The sequence below is a fragment of the Miscanthus floridulus genome, chromosome 8, assembly GCF_019320115.1.
Source record: "Miscanthus floridulus cultivar M001 chromosome 8, ASM1932011v1, whole genome shotgun sequence".
NCBI lineage: Eukaryota > Viridiplantae > Streptophyta > Magnoliopsida > Poales > Poaceae > Miscanthus > Miscanthus floridulus.
The window spans coordinates 125,971,120-125,984,221 of NC_089587.1; the positions used below are offsets into that span (position 1 = coordinate 125,971,120).

Below are 13,102 nucleotides of genomic sequence, written 5' to 3' on the forward strand. Positions count from 1 at the left end.
ACAATTGAATATCTAAATATAAATATCCACTATTCCAGATTTCTAGGTAGTTAAAGGTATAGAGCAAGGATGACTCTCTAGACTGCGCACAAGTTATAGAAAAGCTATCGGAGAATACAAAGATTTAGAAAACGACTTTTACTCAAATGACTTTCCAAATAATGATTTAAAGAGTAGATTTTAGAAAGGCTCTCGGAGATGCTCTCAGTGCACTAACTTGTTAGGTGGATGCACACAGATACATCATCTTTCCAATTGCTCATTTAAGTGTGTGTTTGGATGCGAGGATGAGTAGGGACGGGATGAGACGGACCCAGACTGTGTTTGGTTGGGAGGCTATCGGGAGCGAGGACATCCCACTTAGGTATATTCTCAGTCAGACTCGGGCTCACCTTGCCCCCGAAAAAACGACGGACAGGGACGTCCCAAGTGGGACGAGCGCTATCAACGCGTGCGTGAGGAGACCGCGGCCTAGGCACCAACGACGTCCGATGGAGGAGGAGAGGTAGGACTTAGGAGCGTCGGCCGGTGGAGAAGGGGGGGAAGGAGCACGCGTGGCCGAGCTCACCTACGCCTGCCTTCGGAGGTGCGGTGGAAGACAAGCATGACCGGCCTCGTGAGCTCCGGCGTCGCCTGGCCCTAGCGCACGACCGGCCCCGGTGCGCTCCGTCTCCGCCCCCGGTGCGTGCGACCGAGCTCCGCCTGACACCGGCGCCCGCGCAGTCGGTCCACCCCCAGCCCTAGGGCATGCACGGCTGGCTCCGCACCCGGCCCCAGCGCACGTGTGGGCGGTTCCGCCCCTAGACCCAGCGCACGGTGGAGGAGGGGAGGAAGACGATGGGCGCACGACCAAGCGCTGTCGGAGGATGAAGCGCGGGTACAGTTGGGATAAGAAGAACGATGCGATAAGGAAGAGGAAGAAAAATAAAAAATTAAGAAGCATGAGAAGAGACTGGCACGTGGACTCTACCAGTCAGATAGCCTGATCCCACTTTTGATGTCTCTTGACCAAACAGAAAATAGATCCGTCCTATCTTTCCTCAACCAAACAAAAAATGAAACCGTTCCAGTCCCTCAAAACAAAGACATGATCATTCCACTCTACTTTGTCTCCCAACCAAACGCTAACTAAGTTCAGGAACTTGGCAAGTGGGTACAGTTACATACATGATATGTTTAATTGTCCATCTAAGTTAAAGAACTTGGCGGGTGGGTGAACAATAGGTCATTTTAAAATTTAGTCCTTCCACAAATATTGTATCAACTCGATGCTAATGATTGTGAATTAATAAAATCCTTCATTTTGTCGAAAAAATAAAAGCATGCTTTAGTGTTTAAGCAGTTTTGTGAGAATCAGATTTTAGCCATGTGCTTAAATAAATCTGTTGATTTCACATTTTAAGTTTTTAACCTATGTTTTCCTTGCTATATTTATTTTAGGAGGGGCTTGGTCCGTTAAAATATAATTAAAACAAGCAAAAGTTCAACATCACAAGAAAGAGTTCAAGAAACAAAAAAAGATGAAAGCTAAAAGGCAGATTATAATAGATTTTGGATCCATAATAAGTAAAAAAAAACCGGAAGGCTCATTTGCTCTCAACTTCAGCAAAGAGATTTGTTTATAGAGAAAAGCCCTACAATCCTGAAGAGAAAGATGAACTCCTTTGAAGATTAGATCATTCCTTTATGTCCAAATTATTCAGCACATTAGAATTATCATATTCATGAAGGACCATGTGAAGTTACATCAAGGGTCCAACAGCTGAACTTCACCCCCTCAAGGAGACTGCATCGACGGACAACTGAGTCCTCGGCGTCATATCATCTGCTGGGCCTCTTAGGAGTAGACCTCGAGGCCCTCGCCCTGACAGATCCGACTTGGTTTGGCCCCAAACCCCACTATGTCAGAGCGCTAGCCAGATGTTCTACATGCTGGTGAATGTCCATCACCAGATCGCCACCAGAGAGGTGCTATCGCCGTCTCAACGCTTCTGGTATGTTCTCCTAGATCTCCCATATGGGATACAGAACGTTGCAACGTGGTATGTTCAGGGCAAACCGTGCCCCATTGGTCCGTTTGAAACAATATTAATCTCGGCACAAGATAGGGTCATGGTTTGCATTGAACATACTCTCAATCTCCATCATTGTAATCCCTGATTTGGGTACTCTTAACACGGAGAACACTACACTGCTAGATGTAGGGCTCAGAAGCCTGAACTAGGATAGATCGTCGTGTCCCTCTTGTGTTGTTGAGTGCCTGAGCCACCAGAGACCCACATATCAATTTTCGACGAGCAACCACTGATGCTCGCCATGGTTATATGAACCTACGACACCAGGCTTCTACTTCTGCCCGAAGAGGCTGCCAAGCAGGCCTAGAGCCCACCACTTTCGAGGTCTTGGGGGAGTTCCTTGTCCTAACATGTCAAGCCCCAGACATGACCCTACTGAGGTAGTGGCAGACAACACCTCATGGCTATGGAGCGAGATGACGGTGTAGTGCTTCTATGTCTGTTAGGCTCTAGGGCGCCTAACAGATTCTGGAGCTGGCTTCTAGCTTTGCCCAGGGCAAACATTCACTTTAGCCAAGGCTGGGACGACTGCGGGAGCCTTGGCTTGGTCGGAGCTCTCCTAGGTTTGGGAATTCCCCATGCCTTGGCTAAGTCCCTGAGCTCCCAAGCAAGAGATGGCTCTTGAGACCTTGATCCGTTCATGGCCTCCTGGGTCACATTTGGAATGGCGATGATGGGCTTTCTTTGATCATGGGCCTACCCCCCTTACCACATCACTAATCCATGGGAGAGGCAAGGAAGCACACACAGGAGGCTTCTCCACCCTTGATTTAAGTCAGTGACATTGAAGGGCCAAGGTGGAGCCTCCCTTGGATTGGTGGCCCACTTATAGCCACTGCCCCTAAAGGAGAGGAAGCAGACCAATGGGTGTTCGAGGGTATGGAGGACCGATGATCCAGTCTGAGGTCTTCATCCCTATGAATCAGCACCGCACCCAGATGATGATGACCGTTGCGAGGGATATTGGCTCACCCACCTTCCTATTTTACGTTCTGTGTATTAATAATGTAATCTGCATTTCAAATCTATTGTATCTACAACAATAAATGAGCTAGGCGTTACACTATCTGTTAGATCTTGAAAAGGAATCTTTGAGTTGTTCCTTACCAAACAACCAGACAATTTCTAGCCTATGGTGGATACCAGCTAGCACCAGTTGGATAGGAAGATTAGTATAAATACCCATCGTTCAAGCAATCCTATGCTTTGATAGATCCAAAGCTAGAAGGTAAGCATAAGTAGATTGTAGCCAAACCATCAAAAAATGGGTGACAAACCTATGACTATGATATCGGACGAGGAAGCAAAGGAACCAACTAGTCTAGATGAGGAGGAGGATATTGAGGCATTAGTGGAGCCACCGGATTGGCTCCCTGATGGATGGATCATGGAGGTCTACCGCACTGAAGATGGCACCATTATTTGAGTATGTTTCTCAAACAATAGAAATAGTGCTTGTATATGATTCAACAAGTAATTGTGCCATATGAAATGTCACCTATAAACTAGATTTTCTTATTACTTAGATTTATGAATTTCCTTTGAACCTCTGAACTATTTTGCAAGCAGTACTATACTTCTCCCATATCAAATTACACATTCACCATGAAGTCGGAGGTATTGGAGTACCTTTTTTCTAGGACAGATGAGCGTATGCTAGAATCGAAGGAACGTGGTGCAGAAAACAAGCTTCAGGTGCATGACTACAATTTTTTATGTATGACCAACTTTTATTATATATGTGTTATTATAATTTTTTTGTTTGTTCATTATGCTTGCATATTCAGAGACAACATGAATGGCTTCCAAAAGGGTGGGTGATGGAGGTAAGAGCCGGTGGGGAGAAGACAGACAAGATGTACAAGGTATATTGCCACGAGTTTAGTTAGTTGGTACCATTGCTATATTATATATATGTTGCTGGTTTTACTTTACTTTTAGGCTCTCATAGTAACTAGTAATTGCAATTAAACAAGTTATATCCTATTGTAATGTTCTTCTATTTGTATGCAAGTTCTTACATTCAAACAAGAAACTCGTAGATACGGAATTTCCCAATTAATAAACAAATACATTGAACATATTTGAATTATAGAAGAGGGTGGTATGGAATAGCTAGATTCTGAGTACATAATTGCACCTAGTGAGGAGCAAACTAGAGTGGAGGTAAGGAATATCACTGTGTGAGATCATTGCAATTTTATATTCTTAAAATTCACTATTGTTTTTATTTAGAAAATTAAAAATCTCTCAGTTATTTGTATGTTATGTATCACATCCTCAGTGAGGTGTACTTGTTCTCTGTTGATTGAATACATCATGATACTTAGTGAAACTTATTTATTTTGTATAATCCATTGTCCATCTTTGATCCAAGAACATTATTATAAATGAAGTTATATATATATATATATTTATATTATGTTCATGTCTTATAAGTAATGGAATTAATTTTGAAATGGAAGTATCAACTACAAGCAATTTTATGTTACTAATGATTTTAGTATACACCGATGGCTACTATTGATAGTCTATATGGTTTCATTGTAGTTTTATGTTCACTCAGTCACTGGCATGCGATTGCTATCAAAGAAAGATGTACTACTCTATATCAATGAGGCAAAGGTCTCTGGGTGCGGACACCCATGAACAATGTGACACAAGTTCTGAAGATAACGTGTGTCTCTTGCTAGAACCTCTTCAACTCAAATAACACATTACATCTTTTGAGTGTTTGATGTTTTTTCTATTTATTCTTTTGACATATTTGCAGATACATGCAAAAGTGGACCTTTGGCCAAGTGGATTGCCTGAAGGTTGGGTAAAAGAACTAGTATATAGAAAAACAAAGGAAGGATTGATCGGGAGAGATCTAGTAAGTAATATGGCTCTTGAGTCATGATGTTTTACCATTGAATAAATGAACATTGCTTGATTTAGGAATCATTATTTTGTCTTATCATGCAGTATTACACGGATCCTACTAGTTCCTACACATTCCACACACGGAAATCTGCATTATCCTTCCTAGAAACTAGAAAGGTACCCAGGCGTGCATTTATTCAAAAGACAAGTGTTCATGATCTGTACTCTTTTGAAATATCAGCAGATCTGGTAATTGTTCTCTTGGTTTTCTATTTATCTTTTGAAAGATGCATGACATACTTTTTCCTAGTTGCTTGCATTTTGGACATATCATTATGAAATCAAAGGTAGTGAAATTTGTTTCCTTGCCACTTGGTTCATATAGAATTGTCTTTCTTAACTTCCAAATGGTTTTGTATCTGCATTTCTTTCTGTCCCTAGTTTGTTTTACCATTACCATCAGCAATAAGTAACTAGGAAATAATTAGTGATGGGTTAACAATGTTATGGAAATCAAGTTTCACTTAATGATTTGTAGTGGTAATTTTATTTATGGCCTTGGTTTTTTGGCAATTTGGGACAAGATTTCTTATACTCCCTCCACCCAGAAAAAAATTACGTTCTCGACAAGTTTGTTTCCAAAGTCTCTAGTATTAAAATAATATTATTTTAAACTATTTAGTTTTCTTAAACATATATTGTAACCTTCTAGAACTTTAGGTATATTATAATAAAAACTCTAGTAGTCAATAGTATATATCGAAGAGCATATATATCATAGTGCACGAAATCAAATCTAATTACTATAAAGAGTAGCAGTGGAAAACTACAGAGGATAATTCTAGTATATAACTGACTAATTTTCTTTTCTTTGGCAGCATGAAAGTTTACGTAGTAGATTAATAGTAAATGAGAAGCCTTATCAGGAGCCTACAAGATCATCTCAGTCTAGCCGAGCACCGAAAATAAAACAGGGATCGAACTATAGACCACTGTAAGTTCCTATATTTGTTGTTATTATCATAAATCTTGTACAATTGTGTGCATACCTGCTTGATTTTTATTACTTTATTTATGTTCTAAAAATTTGCAAATACTTACATAACATCAAAGATAGTATGGGGTTGGTCATCAAAAGTTTATTTTGTTTTTTTTTGCTACTTGAATTTTGCATTGTTGCTTCTAACGGTATTCTCATTTATTTTTGTGCATTGGGAATGATGGTATATGTGCTATCACAAATTTTATAAAAACTCTCAGTGTTGTTTGCTAATTTTCTCTACAACAGTAGATAATGAAATATCATATCTTACATGGAAGCTTTAAATCTGATGTGCTTAGTTTGAGATAAAACAGGCAAGATTGCAGTTTGGTCTTGAATTATTTGTCTTGTATTGTGTCTTTTACTCAATTTGTAAGCACCCCAAGTAAGTAAGCGAAGAGTTAACTTTACAAATAAAAGTTTCAAGAGTAGTGCTAGATAGATGATTAACCAGACCAAATGCCCATAATCCTTGGCATGCATAGCACAAAATACTAGTTGTAACACCCCAAAATTTTAGTCTTTTGAAATAAGAAAATTCGATTTAATTATATTATTATGTGAGCATTGAAATATAGGAAAGAAATAATTTTTATGAAAATAAAATCAAATATAAGGTTAGTAACATGTTGATGCATTCATGCTGCTGCACATTTGTTTTTGTAATGATTGACTTTGACTATAATTTGAATTGAATTCAAATTCAACTTGAAAATGAGATTGGAAAATATATTTGGAAAAAGAAAAGGAATTCTTTTCCCTCCCCTTCTTTTCTCCACTTTCGGCCCAGCTCCGTTTTTCTCCCCGAGCCGGCCCGCTCGTTTTCCCCTTTCTTTCCCTTGCTTTTGGGCCCACTCGGCTTCTCCCTCCTGCTAGCCCAACCGGCTGCTGGCCCAACTCCTCTGTGCCAGCCAGCCTCGCGTGGCCCAGTAGCACGTCGGCCTAGCTCCGCAGCACCCACTGCCGTGCCTCCACCCCGTGCCCAGCCGCTGCCATCTCGGCCCCGCCCGTCAGAGCCACCCCCAACCTCCCACTCGCCCCGCGCACACCTGGCGCCATCGCCGTCGCGCCCACGTCTTCGATCGTGGGAGCGCCCCTCCCCGCTCCCCGGCCTTGTTTTAAAGGAGCCAAACCCCCGCGCGCACCCCTGCTGCCTATCCCCGCTCTCATTTCACACTCGCACGAGCCGTGGACGCCGAAAACCACTGCGCCGAGGATCGCCGGGATCCACCGTCCGCCCTCCGCGTGAACGGTCTCTGAGCCGCCGTCGACCCCGTTTCTCCCCACTATGAGCTTTGTCGTACTCCCCTCTCTCCTCCCATGCATTTTATTTCATGTTTTATGGCTTCTAGAGCCTTAACCGCGTGCGCCCGAGTGCTCTCGCCACCGGCCATGGCCGCCACCTCACCAGCCGAGCCCTCCGGCCGCCTTCTCGGCCTGGATGGGTTCGCAAGAACCCCCGCTACTCCCCAGTGCTCTCGGTTCTTTGAACCGTGGCTCCTAGGCCCCTAATCGCGCGCGCCGGTGACCTCCACGCTGTCGGCCATGGAGCTTGCCGCCGGTGTCACTGTTCCGGCCGTCATCTCCTTCTCTCTCATTTCCCTGATCCAATCTGAGCCAATCGTCCTTGATCCAACAGCTCTCAGTGGCCGATACCCCTTCGCGGGTAAAATTGCTTAAGAGACCCCCTATTTTCAATAAATTGAACCCGCAGTCCCTAGCGTAGTTTCCAGAGTACGCTTTCTCGTTTTGAAAACGTAAAGTACACTGTTTTAGTCCAAAATACGTTTTCAGTATTTACAGAAATGCCACTAGATTTGTTTTACTCATAAAAACTTCGTTTTAGCTCCGAATTGATCCGTTCAAATTGTGTTAGCTTCGTAATTTCATAATCTACATGTTAGTACCACTGTTAATCAATTTTGTAACTTTTAAATTTCATGGTTAGGTTTAATTAAATGAAGTGTTATAGGAAACCCCGTTTAATTCATAACTTTCGCGTTTTAGCTCCGATTTTCGTGAACTTCGCGTTGACGTGATCATAGCGAGACATAGATTATTTTCATAAACATTTTATCTTGTTTTCTATACTAGTGGTGTACTGTTCTAATTGTAGGATTGTTTGCTTTGTATGAATGTTCCTAGAATATTATATGTTGTCCGTGTTGGTCGCGTTCAGACGATGAGGAGAGCGTTGGAGACCAAGAGTTCTTTGACGACCAGCAGGACCAGCAAGAGTTTGTGAACCAAGGCAAGTATAGCATGGGCCTACCTTGATGTCCTATTCACTTTAATCATTTACTCATGTGCATGTGTCTAATTTTGATAACCATAAGAACATTCTAGTCATTTGATGACTTGTTCCCTTGACTCCTATGGGTTAATTGCATATAGGTAGATTGCTAGTGCTCTAACTGAACATGATCTATATGATGGTTAATGGTTCTATAGAACTAAAAGTACAACATGATTTATAACAACTGATCCATAGGGTGAAGGTGCAAATGACTTTTGATCATGTTGCTCCCGGCCCTCCATAAGGACTTATCTGTCGGCAAAAAGCTTGGGACTGACAGTGCAACCAGTGAGAGTCATATGGCTTCTGACTTTAGCTCAGTAATAGGACCTTTTCTAGCTTGTTAGAGGTTACCTTTATGGCGCAAAAGGGGCTTGCCACGTTGGGTATAGGACTACCTCTGTTCCTATGTGTATAGCCGTGATGGATATGTGCCATAGGAAAGGGGGGTTCCTACATCTGCCTGCCGAGGAAACGTAGCGGCCCTAACTTGTTAGAGAAACCTATAAAATGGCTTCATAGTGTACCCTACCCGCTCACCTTGGCAGTGACATGGGAGTAATTAACCTGGGCATATGGGAATCATGACTCGTGGTGAATGTGCACCACCTCTATAGAGGGTTACAAACTATTATAACAGCCGTGCTCATAGTCACGAGCGGCCCGAAAAACTCACAGAATAATTGGTTACTCATTGTGGCTCATTTATGATGGTATACGATGATAATATGATGCAAATGATTCTGATATCTGATTATGTGGGTACAAATGGGAGCTTAAGCATAACTTGATAATAATTGGTATTAAAATCCTGACTTACTAAAAGTGCTAACTGTAGTAAACCAAGTGTCGTCCTTTTTGAGCTACATAACCCCATGTTATCTTGTTAAGTACGGGAAGTACTTACTGCTTGTTTATTTTCTTTATTTGGATAAAAATCCTAGATGGGTAACAGATGAACAACGGGTATGAGGAATTTTCTGAGGATTATTAGGCTTGTGGTCAACCAGTTGACCTTCCCTGTGATGATGTTCCACGAGAGAGAGTTATCTTTTATTTTCCGCTGTGATGTATAAGACTAAGTTATGTTATTATCGTGATATAAGATACATTGTGATGATACTCTTTTATAATTTGTCAGCTTGTGTGTGTGATTGATCCCTGGGCACACAGTGAGTTAGTGCATTCAATTTTATCCTTAAAATTAGGGTGTGACAAATTGGTATTAGTGTCGTGTTGACTGTAGGACACAAGCCTAGTTAGAAACGATCGTTTTAGCATCTTTGCTCCTCTGGTTTCTTGCTTACTGTCTTATTCTTGTTATTTTATTAAAACATTTATGCTTTTCATACCTTAATCTATTATATAAAATTGTTGATTGTAATTCTATCTCACTTTAAATCTATAGATGTCTCATAACCCAAAGATCGCTCGCCTCAGCACTGCTGGCTACCGTGCCTTGTTCACCCCACGTGCCCCATAGGCGGAGAAGGAGATTGTGATCATCTTTGACGATGAGCAGATGGCTGCCCCGACACCTGCACCTGCTCCTACTCCAGCTATTGCACTAGTCTATCCTATTGTAGCTACACCCGAGGAGTCATCTACTACTTCACCTACACTTGGGCCATCCCCAGCTGTCCCTATGGTGGATGAGGAGATAGGCTGGAAGTGCAAGTACTACTTCAAGCCAGCCCCTGAGACGGCCTACTACCACACCCTCCTCACCCATGTGCTGGATGACTACTACCCTGATCTGCACGCCTCCATCAGCTATCATTGTGCAGAGTACCAACATCCTTTGGAGGCAACCTTTTAGAAGGTAGAGCTGGTTGGCACTGCTTGGAATGACATTAAGAATGGACATGAGGTGGAGACTGTCCACCGTGCCACTGCCAGGAGGGCCCATGCATTGGATTGCATGGAAGATGCGGCGCAGGACGCCTACATCTACTACCATGGTCGTCGCTTTGAGGCCACGAGGGAGGATCATTTAAGGTTCCTTCCACGCAATGATCATGAGGGTGTTTGGTAGGTCTTGGCACCACCAGAGAGTGACCCAACTCTAGAAGCAATAGTGCAGCATGTCCATGCCATGCAGGGGTGGATGAAGAAGTCAAAGAAGAGCTGTGTGCATCACAGAGGGCCGAGAGACGCCTCCAGAAGCAAGTTGATGAACTACGTGCTCAACTTGGGCAGCCTCCGATCTACAAGAAGAAGCGCCGGTCGTTCACCATGATTGACACTGCCCCATAGGTGTTAGGTGCCTTGATTAAGATTACAACATCGTTAGTTCGTAGTTTCATGTTTAGTCTTGTTTGGTATTGTGAACTTTGATGATTAGATGTTTTAATTTGTGAACTTGGTTGATTTGGAGTTTGGTTGTTGCTGGAAGTTTGTGGGCATGTCCACAACTTCCTTAGATTGGAACCTTAAGTTTAGATGAAATCTTAATGTAGAAGGTTTGCTTTATCTTATCTCTGCTATGCTGTTTTCTGGAGCAGCCTGTGTTCTTTATCTTGTATCTCAAAATCTCGGCTGTCAAAAATTCTGAAATTTTTGTGGAGATATCTACACTTCTGTATCTTTCAAATGTCTCTGTAATCACGTCAATAGCTATTCAGGTTTGTGAGATCTAGCTGTCACCAGTTGATGTTCCTGCGCAGACTGGAACCCAGAATAGATTCGGTTTAGCTCTATTTTTGACCATGTGTATGTCAGAATCTGTAAAAGTGATCTAAATAAAAGTTGTAGCTGATCTCCTAAGCTTTCCAACTGTTCTTAGTACACCTCTGTTGGATCTCTGAAACTCGAGTTATGATAGATTTACTGAACTGCTGTTTTTAGAATCTTGTCCAGAAAATTCTCAGCATTGTTTCTTATCTTTTGTAAGCTCTCTATAATTTGGAAATCTCTAAAATTTTGCGCATTTGTTGGAAAACAGATGGCCGCAAGAGGAGGAAGAGGCAGAGGCAGAGGCCATGGTCGTGGACGTGATGCTCTCATAAATCCACCACCACCGCCACCTGTGACCATGGAACAATTAATGGGAATGCAAGCGCAGTTGATGCAAGCTATGATGCAGTACTTGGATAATGAACCTGCAAGAGGACTACCGCCTATTTAGGTTAGGGATAAGCATGGAGAGTTTATGAAGGGTCACCCACCGGTGTTCACCCATGCCTCAGATCCTATGGAGGCAGATGATTAGTTGCGTGCTGTGGAGAAGCAACTTAACATAGCACAATGCAACGATCTTGAGAAGGTGTTATATGCTTCTGGTCAACTCCAGGGAGCAGCTCAGGATTGGTGGGATTCTTTCTAGTATGGATGCCCCAACAATGCTCCTACTATCACTTGGCAGGAATACAAGGACAACTTCCAGTCATATCATATCCCTGATGGACTAGTGGAATTGAAGCAAGAGGAATTCAGATCCCTTAAGCAAGGATCCATGACTGTGGTGGAGTATCGTGACAAGTTTGCTCAACTGTCATGCTATGCTCCAAATGATGTAGCTGAGGATAAGGAGAAGCAACACTGTTTCTTCAAGGGACTCTATGATGGACTGTAGCTTCAGCTGATGTCCAACACCTACCCTAACTTTCAGTCATTAGTGAACCATGCTATTGTGATTGACGATAAGCGCAAAGAGATGGAAGCCAAGAAGAGGAGGCTTCAAGGGCAAGCTTCTGGAAGTAAAACCCGCCCGCGTGCCTATCCCTAGTAGGGTTTTCAACAAAGAAATCAAGGACAATCTAATCAAGGAAACCATGGTCAATATCCTCAGCGTAATCAGTTCTAGCAACGCCCTCAGTACCAACAACAATATGGTAATCAGCGTCCCCCACAACAGACTAGTAATCCGGCAACACGCCAGGGACCGTCCAATAATGCTCCTGTGAAGAGTGGTGCACCCAACAACTCCAACGCATGCTACCACTGTGGAGAAGTAGGTCACTATGCTCATTAGTGTCCAAAGAAGCAGAACCAGCAAGCTCCTCAGAACCAGACTGGCAATCAGAAGTTCAATGCCCAACCACCTCACACTGCGAAGGTGAACTATGTGTCATCTGATGCAGCTCAGGAGACGCCCAAGGTCATGTTGGGTACGTTCAGCGTCAACTCTATCTTTGCTACAATACTTTTTGATTCTAGTGCTTCGTATTCATTTATTTCCCAAGCTTTTGTTAGAATGCATAGCGTACCTTTGTGTGCCATGAAAAACCCCATACTAGTAAATTCACCGGGAGGTAGTATGCCCGCTTCTTATTGGAGTCCCTCAACTAGCATTTCCTTAAGGGGGGTAGACTTCAAAGTGAAACCTATTATGTTGAGAACAGCAGGAATTGATCTTATTCTAGGAATGGATTGGATGAAACAACACCAGGCAGTGATTCAGTGTTAGGAGAAATCTGTTGACATCACCCAATGGAGATAGAATCTGTGTGGAAGTGATAGTGCAAGCTCAGCCAACAGCCACTGTGAATCAGTTGGATGGTGATGCCAATGAACAAGATCATGTCATGGAGGAGTTCCTGGATGTCTTCCCCGATGACTTGCCAGGTATGCCACCTGATCATGACATTGAATTCATTATTGAGTTATTACCTAGAACTGCACCAATAGCTAAATGTCCATATAGAATGAGGGTTAATGAATTAGAAGAGCTTAAGAAACAACTAAAAGAGTTGCAAGAAAAAGGTTTCATACGCCCCACTTCCTCCCCATGGGGAGCACCTGTGATCTTTGTGGATAAGAAGGATGGTAGTCAATGGATGTGTGTGGATTACCGTTCACTTAATGAGGTTACAATCAAGAATA

At 42.8% G+C, this 13,102-nt stretch overlaps 1 pseudogene; it reads left to right on the top strand.

Moving 5' to 3' along the window:
• Positions 1–3,339: 3,339 nt before the first annotated feature.
• Positions 3,340–5,938, top strand: LOC136469869 (uncharacterized; annotated as a pseudogene).
• Positions 5,939–13,102: the final 7,164 nt, after the last annotated feature.